At 38.6% G+C, this 14,097-nt stretch overlaps 1 long non-coding RNA gene across 1 annotated transcript in view; it reads right to left on the bottom strand.

The window, feature by feature from the left end:
• Positions 1-4,316: 4,316 nt before the first annotated feature.
• Positions 4,317-14,097, bottom strand: part of LOC138739324 (uncharacterized) — a 73,223-nt gene continuing 63,442 nt past the window's right edge. The window contains exons 2-3 of the long non-coding RNA XR_011342169.1: positions 5,628-5,708; positions 4,317-5,247 (exon numbers count right to left, since the gene is read on the bottom strand). This is a non-coding gene — a long non-coding RNA (uncharacterized lncRNA). The remainder of the gene's footprint in view (positions 5,248-5,627; positions 5,709-14,097) is intronic.

Here is a 14,097-nt window from a genome sequence, read left to right as displayed (position 1 = left end):
TGGGTATGACAACGGCTCTGTATACGCTTATCTTTGTGAGGTTTTTCAGTTGGTTGTTTTTCCAGACTCTTTTGTGTAGTCTTCCAAAGGCGCTATTTGCCTTGGCGAGTCTGTTGTCTATCTCATTGTCGATCCTTGCATCCTTCCAATTGCTGTACTTCACTTGAATTGACCTAGGACAAATCTTCCTGAAAATTATATCACAAGGGCAGCAGGAAAGAAAGTGATGGAACAGGTTAAAGTGAGGGAAATCTAGAAAAGGTCAAAGCAACCATATAGGGGAACAATGTGGGTTATGATGACCAAGTTTGACAGGAAAGGTGAAACCATGCCATTTGTAGACCTGCAAATAAAGATGTGATTGCAAACCAGTCCAAGGCTGGAATTGAATATTTTGGGATACTTGACATTTCAGAATGATTGAAAGAAGTGCAATATAGGATGATTTAAATAAATGACAAATGATCTTGGAGAAAATTTGGACAGAGTACCAATTTGAAGGCAATGAGAAAAAAAAGCAAGATGGAGAAATCATTTGTGGTCATTGGCTTTAAGTCCATACCTTGTAACCATAGTCTAGGGCAAAGTAAAAATGGTAAATGGTGGATAAGATAGGGTGGAAAAATAAATTAAAAGGTGTTTGTGAGGATGCAGGTGTCACAATTGTTAATGAAGAAATATTCCATGGATAAATAATGTCTATGAGAAGAATGAACCCTTTGTGGATAATTAAGAAAGCTGGAGATAATTTCAACTTGAAAGGAAAGAATAAATTGTTTCAAAAATATTAGAATCTAGCAATGGATGATGAAAAAAAAAGGAGAATCAGATAATGTGAGCAAATAAATAAAACATAAAATCAGGTAGTACATGTTTCAACAGGTATACAAAAAGCAAGGAAGAACCTAAAGTAAACGTTGGTCCTTAGAGGCTGAGAATGGTTATATTATAATGAAAAAAATAAGCAAAGGGAAAACAAGTGAACAAGTATTTTTGATTAATATTTTTGGTAGAAGGCAATAAAACATCCCAATGATCATATAAATTCAAGGGGAAAAGGGAGGGAAGAACACAAAGCAATGACTATTACCAGTTTTAAAACAAAAAAATGTTTTTTCAAATGTTAACGACACAGCACAATACAAGGCCTTTCTGGCTCATGAAACCCATGCCGCCCAAGTAACCTACCAACCCAGTACATTTTTTGAAGGGTGGGAGGAAACTTTAAATCTTGGTATTATAAAGTATGGTGATTGACCAACTGAGTTTCTCCAGTGTTATGTTCTTACTTTTTTTTTCTTTCAGCATATTGGCTTCCTTTCTGAGGCAGTGGGAAGTGTAGGGGAGAGAGGTTTGCTTGATATCCTGAGCTGCATTCAGCTGCTCCCAATGATGCATCCAAACTAGGATACTTTTAATTGTGCATGCGTAGAAGCTGTTAAGGTACATGCAGCAATTCCTTACCTTTTCAGGGAAGTAGATAGATTGGTGTGATTTCTCCATTATTGCATTGGTGTGGTCGACCACTGTATATATGTATTGGCTGTGTTATACTTGTTATAGTTTGCCTGGACACGCCCCTTGTTGACTGTGCCTGTGGTCCCTCCCACAGCAGTCGACCAGCATGGACGTGCCTCCATTCTGTTGTTAATAAAAGTCTATCAGTTTCTCTACAACTTCTAGTTTTTTGAGGTAGTTAATGGTGCAACACTTTGTCAGGTCACTGGATATATTTGGTCTCAAAGACTTGAAGCTATCTACTGTCTCCATATCAATGCCCTTCATGTGGACAGGGAGTGGGTCCTACCAACCGCCCTCCCTTAACCTGGTCTATTATCAATTTACTTGTCCTGTTGTTATTGAAAGATTGTTATCTTGACACATAAAGGCAAACTACTATCAAATCTTTGGAAAGTGGCGGCACTGCCAAAGCTGATGTAATGGCAGCGCTGTCATTGGTGTGGACCAATGGAGAGCAGTGAGTGGAGTCACAACGCTCCCATCAGGGTCCAATTGTCTGCTCTGTACAGGCTTTGAATGGCCTGTAAATGAAGCTGACGGTGATTTTATTTAAAAATACTGCAACCACATGGTCTGCACGCAAGAGGGCAATGCCTATGATTGGCAGCAGCCACGGGGGTTTCCAGACTCTGAGGAAGCAGGGCACAAGAAAATGAGGGGACAATCCCTGTGATAGTACAGATCTATCACCAATGTATATAGTGTATATAGCTACAGTATCTAGACTGTGCTTACAGCGATTGGCTGAGAGCTAAGCCACGCCTACTGTCTGGGCCTTAAAGGGTTGTGTCCCTAGCCAGGTCGGATCATTCCGGACTGGTTGGCCACCTGTGAAGAGCTCCTGTCTTTTGCTAATAAAAGCCTTGGTTTGGATCAACAAGTCTTTGATTCTTTCGACGAGCTCTACAATCCCCAATTTGAAAAGGAAAAGCAGAAGAGATGACCTATGAGACGATGACCACAGAGACAGACCAGTGAGGGGCTCTGAAGCTGAAGAACACACAAGTGGTAGGCTGTTGGTGACTCAAAGCGAGGAACCTGTGCAGCCTGCAGGCTGCTGGTGACTGCGGTCAAGGGATTTACACCAGGCTATGGAATCCTGGAGACTGCTTCAAGACTGGCTGAAGGGGTACCAGGTATTGGAACTAGGATGCGAGAGGGTGCCAAGGGTGCTAAGGGGGTCCTGATCATGTCAGAGGTTCAGATCTGGCGCTTGGGCTGATGCTGGGTTGGACTGAGAGTCCAGTGGCTGCAGGGGCTGGGAGAGCACTGGAGGTGAATCTATGGACAAACGCTGGCTCTGAGGGGACTCTCTTTTGCTTCTCTGTCTCTGACTGTAAGAAGCACTTCAGGAAATTTCTGCCAATGGTGAATCTGTCTACCTTACAGCAGGCAAAAACAAATTTTGTGTAATATTGCACTGTTTTTATTACGTGGCAATAAATTGAATCTTGCAATCTAATGGGTCTCGAGGCTGGGAAGTTTCCTTACATCTGATTACCTGCATTCCAGGGTCTTAAAACAAGTAATTATAAAGATAATAGGTGGATTGATTGTCACCTTTCAAAATTCTATAGACTCTAGAAATGTTCAAGAAGAGTGGAAAATGGGAAATGTAAAGGAAAAAAAAACTGTGTGAGTTTACTATAGACAAATCATCAAAAATCTTTTATGTGGGGAAAACGTTAGAATGAAGGGAACAGGAGCAAGCCATTTGAAAAAGATTATAGATTGGATAATAATCAATAAGATATTGTGAAAGAGAATTCATATTGGATACATTTATTAGAGTTTCTATGAAATGTGGTGATCTGGATGACCAAAGGAAAAATAGCAAATATTTGAATTTCCATAAGGCTTTGGAATAGTATTCATTTTATTTATGTTCAGAAAAGTAGGTATGTGATTAAATGCTATGTTCATTTTAATGTTTATTCATCTATCTTTCGTAAGTTAAGTTACTTTCTATGTAGGCTGGGCTTTAGAATTCTCAAATTGCATATACATTCTGTTCTTCAAACTCAGAAAATCATCTTGTCGTACATGATACATTTCAAATGATTATGAGCCTTCAGTTAGGATTTTAGAACATTTACCTATAAGGATGTACATTGCAGATTATCAGGGTTGTGAAATCAAAGTGGTTGTCAACATTGACCTTTTAAACCTACCAAGCATAAAATCACTAAATGTAATACATATGATAAGGCAGTGGTTCTCAGCTATTTTCTTTCCACTCACATACAACTTTAAGTATTCCCTGTGCAATCGGTGCTCTGCAATTAGTAAGGAATTGCTTAAGGTGGTCTGTGAGTGGGAAGGGAAGGTTGAGAATCACTGCTCTAGACCCAACTGTTAAATGAAATATTTTGCTTGAGGAAAATTTTCATTGTCCCATTTCATTTGGAGTTATGAAACTGTGCACATAACGAGTCAATAAGCTATGATTAAAACAGTGGTTTTCAAACTTTTTTGTTCCACCCACATACCACCTTAAGCAATCCCTTATTAATCACAGAAAACCTATGGCATAGGGATTACATAAAGTGGTGCATGAGTGGAAAGAGAAAGGTTGAGAACCACTGAGATAAGGTGTGACATAATGCACTGTTATATCACCATTCCTTATTTCACCCGAATATGTATTTGTTGGCTGTTGGCAATGATATTTTCCCACGTAAGGGAAAAGAGACATTGATTGAATAAAAATAGGGAAATGTTTTATTAGTTCTTCCCCTCTGCCATCAGATTTCTGAAAGGACAATGAACCACAGAAAACTACACACTTTCTCTGTGCACTAATTTATTTATTTAAAAAATGTAATTTATGTTTGCACCTGAAATGCTGCCACAAAGCAACAAATTTTGTGACATGTTTATGACAATAAATTCTGATTCTGACATTTTTTTTCCCAACATACAATTTACAACATAATTTTGTGGGAATCATTTCATGTTGATTTTGCGGCTCCTATCTGGAGCAACATGTCAAGTTTTCCTCTTGTTGGTTTGTTGCTGTGATCTGCAGAAGTATGTGAAGCAAATCTATTGCAATTCATGAATCAATTTCCACTTCCTTTAATAGGAGATCTGGCTCAACACTTTAAAACTAAACCCATTTTTGGAGAGAGTGCACAGATAGTAGCTGAATAAAGTAGTAAAATGGGAATGTGGTGGCTTCTCTAAATATGTTTTATGTGATCTTGCTTTACATTTTAATAGCTTTTTATCCTCCACTCATTCACTTTCTGATTGGAATAATTTTGTTTTGCATCTTGTTTAACCCTTTCCTATTACTGAGGAATATACATCTTGCAGACCTATTTAGATACTGTGACTTATTCAGTATAGATATTAATTTCCATTCCTATGGCTTGTATACATACTTTCCTCTTGCTTCAACATAATGCCCAAAGATACATGCATTACATAGCATATAAATGCTTTTAACGTCAGATTGATTGGTAGCATGGGAAACCAATCAATATTTTGCAGTTACCATAATTTAAAAAAACTTTGCACATAAATTATAAAGCATTTTTGCAGTGTGAAAGCAATCATTATCGACAACATATTTTTATTAATCAATTATTGATTATCAATCTGTTAACCTGCAGGAAAACTTTGTAAAAAAAATTGCTTTCATTCACTTACACAAAGGTGCCATTATTGTTTAAAAATACAAACTAAAATGATTGGAAACTTGTCAGAAATGGAGACCTGGATCTGAAAGGAAACAAATATTATTTAGCTGAAAATGTCACGGCAACTTCAATGCATTCTTGTATGAGATGATAAAGAGGAAAAAAAACCCCACACAATTCCATGTTTTCTAAGGCCTTTTGCCTTATGTTTTGTCTTTTAGTCATGGTTTGTCACAAATAGAATTAAGTTCTCAGAACTGCATTTGCTAAAAATAACTTTCTAAAAATGCCATGATTTCTCAATACATTGACAACATTCTAGTCATGCTTAATCAATTAAATGGCTACATTGTCTGAATGTGTTATAAATGAAGTTAAGCATGATTTATCACAGAGAAGTAAAATGAAATAATAAAAGCTTTCTCTTTATTGTGTCATAATACGTAGAATATTTTGACTGACCTCCACAGTTTTAGAGCTGGTGAATCTTGCATGGGTTTTCTCTTTGTCACATGGTCTTCCAGTGTTATAACCAATGTTCTCCTGAGGTATTTAAATGTAATGTAACATTAAATACTCCCAACAATAGTGACCATTCCAGCTCAACCATATTCCATCTTCCAGGTCTGTTCCTCTCAGGCATCTTTCCTCTGAACTTACAGTGGGTCATTCTTTAGCTTATTTTTTATTGGTTTCTTACTGCTGACAGACATATTTTAAGTGAAATTTAAGTAAAAGAGGTCGCAGCCTCTTCTCGCTGCTACCTTTGGGAAGAAGGCACAGAAACCTGAAGACCAGAACCTCCAGAATGAGCAAAGGTTTCGAAACAACAGCTATCAGGCTGCAGAATCTCCCCTTACTCAATAATTAAGAACTATGGCAACATCATGGTTTGGTTCTTGCATTATGGTGAATATTTATTATCCTATCCATCTTTTGCATTTATTATCTATTTTAATTTAATTTCATGATCATTATTATTGCAGCTTTAAAAAAAATAAAGTTCGTGCCCCAGCTGCAGCAAATAAGAATTTCGATGTATATGCACATCGTACAATGCATATGACAATAAATATTATATTATTTTAAATTTGCTCACCTCGTCACTTTTCCAAAGTCAAAATTCACTTTGCTTCCTTTGTGCTTCCCCTTTTCCTGCCCTGTTGGACTTCCTTGCCATATAGTTGACCATCCTCACCCATGATGCTGAAGACTTAACCATATTTTCTTTGATCCTGGCTCGAGCATGTACTCAAATAATTGGTTATTTGCCATCCTTTACATATCTAATTGAGTGTGTGGGTGTCTGTCATCATAATCCCTTTGGAACTTAAAGGTCATTTGGCCATTTGACTCCACGCCCCGAGAATTCTTAAGAAAGTCAAACTGCAAGAAAAACTGCTGGTGTCCTTCTCTCGCTGCTCCATCGAGAGTATGCTGGCCTATTACATTCCGACATGGTTTGCCAGGTTCTCAGTTAACAGACAAGAGGGACCTTCAGATGGTCATCAGTACAGCCCAGATGATTATCAGCTGTGCACTGCCCTCTTTGGTGGATTTATACAGATCTTGCTGCCTCAGTAGAGCAGCCAACATCTTGAAGGACCCTTCCCAACCTGATCGTCATCTATTTGAACTGCTGCTTTCCGATAGATTTTGTAGGTACATTAAATCATGGACAGACTTATAACAGTTTTTTACCCCAGAGCCATACATGAACTGAACTCCACCAAACATTGAATATTGTATTGTTTTATTGTGTTAATGTTTTAATATTTTATGGTATGTTGTATGCATGCACTGTCAGGATGTGCACTCAATTTCATTGTACATGTGTAATGACAATAAAGGTTATTGATTTATCTTCACTGACAATTTACTTCAGTGTAACTTTCCAGCACTAGTCCCATATCTGATGATTCCTTTAAAAGCTAAACATCCGTGAACTTAGGTCTTGAAAATACTCAATGACCAAGTCTCCAGAATCTCTTGCACAGAAAATTCCAGGGATTCACACACTATGGTGAAAAAAATATTTTCTCAAATCTGAATGAATTTGTCTCCTAATTTTGAGAGAATATTCCTTGACCTGGATACTACACCTTAAGAAAAATCTAACCTCCATCTACTCTGTCAAGCCTCTTAGAACTTTGCAAATTTCAATGAGATCATACCTTATTTTTCCAAATGTATTGCATGGTCTCTCCGCATATAACAAATCTGCCATCCCAGAAATCAGTTTGGTGAATGTACTTACTTGTTCTGCAAGTAAATCCTTCTTCAGATAGGGAAGACCAAACTCGTACATAATATTCCAAGTTCAATCTCAGCAGGGCCATACATAATTCCAGCATGTCATCTTTACTCTATACACAGACTATCTTGAAATATAAGATAAACTATCATTTCACTTCCTAATCGCTTGTTGTAAAATAAAATTTAATGATTTGTGTTGAAGGGCATGTGATCTCTCCACACTTCAATATCTTTCATCTTTCAAAAAATACTTACTTTTTGTTCCACAGTGGATACCCTTGCTTTTTTTTTACCTTATGTTTGATGTACCAGGATTTTTCCTTCTATCTTTATTTGCCTGAAATGTCTCTACATCTTCCTTACAAGTCACAATGCCATACAGTTTTGTACCATTCACCAGTGTGAATACTTTACGCTTGGTCCCTTCACCCAAATCATTGAGATGGATTATAGACAGCTGAAGACCTGATTGATCCCTGCACTTTGCTGGTCACAGTCTCTCAACTTAAAAATAATCCATTTATTCCTACTTCAGGTTCTTTGCTCATTAACCAAAGTTCAATCTATCAGTCCATGCTAGTACATTACCCTCAATACTGCCACTTGAATTTTGTTTGATATACACTTGTCTGATATTTATTAAAGATAATTTAAAAGTCCAGACAATTAGACTGTGCCTATTCTTCAGCTTCACTTTAAAAAAAAATCACACTAAATGACACAATTACAGATTTGCATCCATATATATTGATGAAGGCCTTCTGTGCTCGTTTCAATTGAGCTCCCACAGACCCCGTCAACTCTGTGGTTCCAGTTTCAACAGTTGATGTGAAATTAATCCTCCAGAAGGGGGATTCTTCAGAAAGCATCTGGCCCAGATGTTATACCTGGCTGTGTCATCAAACTCTGCATGGAGTTTTTGCAGATGTTTTCAACCTTTTGTTGCTATAGCCTGAAATCCCTTCCTGCTTTGAGAGTATACCGATGCCCAAGAAAAGCAAGTGTCTTGCCTCAATGACTATCAGCTGCTGACACTTGTCTACCATGATGAGGTGCTTTGAGAGGTTTGTTTTGGAGCTAAACAACTCCTGTCTGAAGAAGGACACAGAACCATTTATCATCGCAGCAAGTTAACTGCAGATGATATTTCACTGGCCCTCCATTCTGTGCTCGATCACCTGGACCACATGAACTCCTACGTTAGCATACATGCATTGACTACATCATACCAGCAAAATGTAGAAACAAACTGAGTGATTGAGGATCCTAATTGTCCCCCTTTAACTAGATCCCTGGTCCTTGACTTCCTCATTGGCAGACCCCCATCAGTGTGGATTGGTAACATCTCTGCCTCCTCTCTGACCATCAACACAAGGGCACCTGAAGACTGTGTGCTTAGTCCCTGCTCTATTTCTGAAACAATTGCTTAGCTACATTTGGCTTCAACATGATCCATAACTTTGCTGTATAACCACTTTGTTTGGCTGAATAATGGGAAGTAATGAGTCAGAATAAAGATGAACATCAAGACTCTGGTTGGACCACAAAGAAACTCGTTGTGGATTTTAGGAAAAGGAGGACAAGGGACCATGCATCTGTCTGCATTGATGGGCCAGCAGTGGAGAAGGTTATTACTTCTAATTCCCAGGAGTGATGGATGATCTCTCCCCACACCCAAAGCTTTGGAGCAACTGTAAAGGAGGCACAACAATGACTCTACTTCATGAGAGGCTTCAGGGGATTTGGTGTAACTGAGCTGCCTATTGAACGTCTACAGGTGTACTTTGACAAGTATACCAGCTGAGTTCCTCCAGCATTCTTGTGCATGAATTGGTTACACCGCAGCCTGGTTCGGTATTTGAATGCCCAGCAATGCTGATGGTTGCATAACGTAGCAACATAGCTCAGTCCATCACAGGCTCTGACTTCCTATCCATTGAATGCACTTAAGTGAGGGGCCACTTCAAGAAGACAAGCAGGATCACAAAGGAGCCCACAGCACCCTGGTCACAATCTGATCTCACTGCTACCTTCTGCAGAACCCTGAATTCCAGCACCTCTAGATTCAAGAGCAGTTTTTATGCAATGGTTATCTGGGTCTTGAATCTCTCTTCATTACTTTAACCATAAATTATTCTGGGTTTGTCTGCATTATTGAAATACCATTTTTAAAATTCTTGCTCTGCCTGTAACTGTGAACATTTATTTATCTATCTTTAATATTTATTATCTCTTTGAATATTGGGGCAATTTAATGTTCACCATTGGAGTTGGTATATCTCTTTATTATTTTTAAAAATTTTATACATACAGCACTATAACCGGCCAATTCGGCACTACAAGTCTGTACCGCCCAATTTATACCCCATGTTTGGCTGCAGCAAGTAAATATTTTGGTGCATATGCATCGACCGCAAGTTGCCAGTACCCCACAGTCTATGTAGATCCTTCAGCTGCTGAGCCACTCACTGGTCCACTGTCGTGATCACTGTCCTGTAGGTTCGTCTCCTGTGCTTCTCCTTTTCAATGGTGGGTGTCAACAATTCCTTTAACAGTGCTAGTCAACAAGTGCTAGTAACAGTCAACAATTCCTGTCAACATTAAGACTGGGTGGTAGGGCCTTGTGGAGCAGCACTTGTCTCTGTTCTCCACTGTAGTGCACTACCAGTAACCACAAAGACTAGGCTAAGGGAACAATAGGCTTTAATATTCAGAAGAACCTTGCTGGCCCAGATCCAGGTATAGGAATGGAGGGAAGGGAGAGGTGGCTCGACCTTTATGGCCCAGGACCACGAGGGAAGAGTCATAGGGTGTGAGTCATCAGTGGGCGGGTCAGCTCCATATACAGTAGTCAATCATAACTATATACAATGGAGGAAACATATCACCACACCTACTCTCTCGGGTCCACCCCAGCAGCACTGGTGCTGTAACAGCAGTTCTGGCATTGCCATAATTTTTTATTGTTATATTTTTATATTTTTTATTTGTTTTTTATTCTTATATCATTATAAATTGTAGCAATATAACCATGGGAAAGTATAGATCCATATTTTGCTGAGATATAATCATTGTGTAACTGTTACCAAGGTTACCCTGATCCTGATGACTAATGTCCCTTTCATTGGGAAACAAAGGTGAATGGTCGAGGTGTCTGACGCAGGCACCTCTGAGGCTAAAGAGAGAAGAGGTGAATGTGAGAGAAATCTGGAAGTTGTCTTTTTGGTGAGAGTGACCTGGGTCTTTTAATAGCCTGGAAATTATAGACAGAGATAAGGCTTTTCAGGAAAGAAAGAATTAAGGCAGGAAAATATATATCCTAAATTCAGCACAATCTGGAAGCTGGGAGGAAGCAGTGGGCAGAAACACCGTTATAAATTTAAAAAGGAACAAGGACTGAGATTTACTATCTTACATGAACAGGATAAAAGCAACCTTCCATTGGGATCTGCAAGAAAAAAACCCTCTAATTTAGAAGTAACTGGTTTTCCCCTATATTTGGCAGTATTTTTGTTACTGTGAATTAGAAGTCATAAAAACGAACTAATTCTCAGACCATTAAAGGATAATAACTACTTGTTGCTGTGTCAATTTTATCATTCTTTTAACTGAGTAATGTTTTTAATCAACCTTTGAATGACTATTCTTGAAAATAACCTTGTGGTGATTTAATGCGGCAAACAGAATTTGTAGAGCAGAGGATATTGAGAAAGAAGTATAATGGAAGATGGTAAGAGATGTGAGAGGCTGATGGACAGACATTGGGGAGACAAGGTACTGTTCCTATTGGTAAAGAAATAAGCATCAGGTCAACTATCAGAAATAATCATTCCTACCAATCTTCAGTTTCAGATTTTGTAAATCATGGAATGTCTTCTGTGAACTGTTTGCGCAAACTATCCCTCTTGCTGATTCATACTTTAGCTTCAGAGTGTGTTATAAATGGCAACAGCGCAGCTTGATAGTTAATTTTCTGAAGGATTAGAATATCCAGTCAGATGGTGAATGAGATCATGGAATGTGAGAAGGAACATGAGCTACCGGTCAAGGATACACAATGTGACGAGGTTGTACTGCTGGTGTTAGCTCGCACTTTGAGAAATAAAAGATGCTGAGGATATTCCTGCAGTTCAATGTCAATTTTAGGCTAAAGTAAAACCAAGGTCACTTTTCAATTGGTCAGTTTTATACAACACTATGGAAATTTTGTGGAAGTGAAAAATACACGTGGTAAAACAAACTGCATGCATAAAGGCTTTTGGACAAAAAAAAAGTCTTTCTTCTTTGATATTGGGTGGAATGGGAGGATGAAGTGAGTTTAGGTGTGTGCACCCTTCCTTTCTGAACGGTTAACCATTATTTGAGTCAATTGCATGCCAAATCACATTAACAAACCAGAATAATGATCATTGTCCTGTGCGGATGTTTGCATTCATTCTGAATCAAATATGCAAAAAGATACTTGGATGTTAAACTATTTAGAAAGATGCATTAAAAAGTTGTTCAGCATTGGATATTAAAAAATACTGAAGATTTACTACAGTGATATTACAGTTTCAAACCACACTTTGAAAGGTTTTTAAATTCTGTTTGTGATCTACATTACAATTGGACAGGGTAGAGAAGTACAGCCAGAAGTGTGTTTCCAAATGAAACACCTTCTCCTTATGAAATGATAAGAAAATAAGTTCACCATTGGGGAGAGGTTAGGGGCAAAAAAGGTGTTGTCACTTTGCTGTGGGAATATTAGAGTGACCAGTAGGCAATCACCAAGAAATAGAGGCAGGCATTAGATACAATAAAAATAGCATTATAATATAATAAGGGTATTTTAATTTCCTGAATATTTGCTGAGATTGCCTTCATGTAAAAAGCTCAAGGTAGAGGGATATTTGAGACACGCACTACTTGCTCCTCTTCCATGATCAAAATCATTAATCTTCTACATAAAAAGTGGCCCCAACACTGACCCCTGTGGAGCGGTATTTGCACTGGCAGCCAATCAGAATATAATCCCTGCATTCCAACTTTCTGCTTCCTGCCAATCAGCCAGTGCTTTCCCCATGATAGTATATTTCCTGATACACCATTCCCTCTTATCTGGTTGATTAGCCTCATGTGTGGCACCTTACCAAAGGCTTTCTGAAAATTCAAATACACAACGTCCCCTGCATCTCCTTTAGCATGCTTGTCACTTCTTCAATGAATTCCTAAAAAATTATCAGGCAAGATTTTCCCTGAAGGAAACCATGCTGGCTTTGGCCCAACTTGTCATGTTCCTCCAATTACTTTGTAACCTCATCCTTGACAATCGACTCCAACATCTTTCCAACCACTTTTTTCCTCTTTATATACTTAAAGAAGCTTTTTGTATCCTCTTTGATAATATTTGGTAGCTTACTTTCATACTTCATCTTTTTCATCCTTGAGTTTTAATTACTTTCTGCAAGTTTTTTTAAAACTTCCTAATCCTCTGCATTCCCACGATTGTTTGCTTCCTTGTTTGCCTTTTTTGTTTGCTTTTACGTTGGCTTTGACTTCCCTCATCAACCACAGTTCTGACATTTTTCCATTTGGATATTTCTTTGATTTGGTCTGTATTTATCTTGCACCTTCCAAATTTCTTGCAGAAACTCTATCCATTGCTGCTCTGCTGTCTTCCCTACTAAGGCCCTCTTTCAATCTACTTTGGCCAGTTCCTCACACATCTAGTTTTTCTTTGTTAAATCTCAAAATGAACCAATCATATTGTGATTATTGCCCAAAATGGTTTCTTTATTCTAAGCTCCTAATCATTTCTGGAACATTACACAACACCCAATCCAGTCCTGCCGATCCCCTAGTGGGCTCATCAACAAATAGATCTAAAAAGTCATTTTGTGGGCTTTCTACAAATTCTCTTTCTTGAGATCCAGCTCCAACCTGGTTTTCCCAATTTACCTGCACGTCAAAATCACCCATGACTACCACAACATTGCCCTTCTGACACACCTTTTCCATTTTCTGTTGTAACTGGTTGTCCACATCCAAGCTACTGTTTGGAGGTCTGTATATAACTTTGAATAGTGCCTTTTCCCCCTTACCATTTCTTAACTCATCCCACAATAATATCTTCTGGTTCAATGTCACCGCTTTCTAATGATTTAATCTTGATCCTTACCAACAGAGCCATGCCATCCCATCTGCTTACCTGTCTCTCCTTTTGGCACATTATATATCCTTGAATATTCATCTCCCAATGACATCCATCCTTTAATCATGACTCTGTGATGAGCACAGCATCACACCTACCAATGTGTAGCTGTACTACAAGGTCATCCACTTTATTTCTTATGCTGTATACATTTAAATACAAAACCGTTAGCCCTTTGACTCTATCTTTGTTGCATTGCAACTCATCCCACTGGTTGCTAATTTGCTCTGTCTGCCTGTCCTTCCACACAAACTCCTAATCAGCTGCCCCTACTGTGTGCCAACCACCTCTTCCTCTTCGTTTTGGTTCCCACCCTCCTTTGAGTTTAGTTCCGGCCCCCCCACCTTCAACAGCATCAGCAAACTTCTGCCAAGATTTCCCTCAAGTTTAGGTGTAACCCATATTCCAATTGTAGAGATCCCACCTCTTCCCTCAGAAAAGGTTAGAATGATCAAATAACCTGAATCCCTGTCCCCTGCACCA

Source organism: Narcine bancroftii, chromosome 1, assembly GCF_036971445.1.
Source record: "Narcine bancroftii isolate sNarBan1 chromosome 1, sNarBan1.hap1, whole genome shotgun sequence".
NCBI lineage: Eukaryota > Metazoa > Chordata > Chondrichthyes > Torpediniformes > Narcinidae > Narcine > Narcine bancroftii.
The sequence above is the reverse complement of the archived record's forward strand: the minus strand, read 5'-3'. Positions and strand labels throughout refer to the sequence as shown.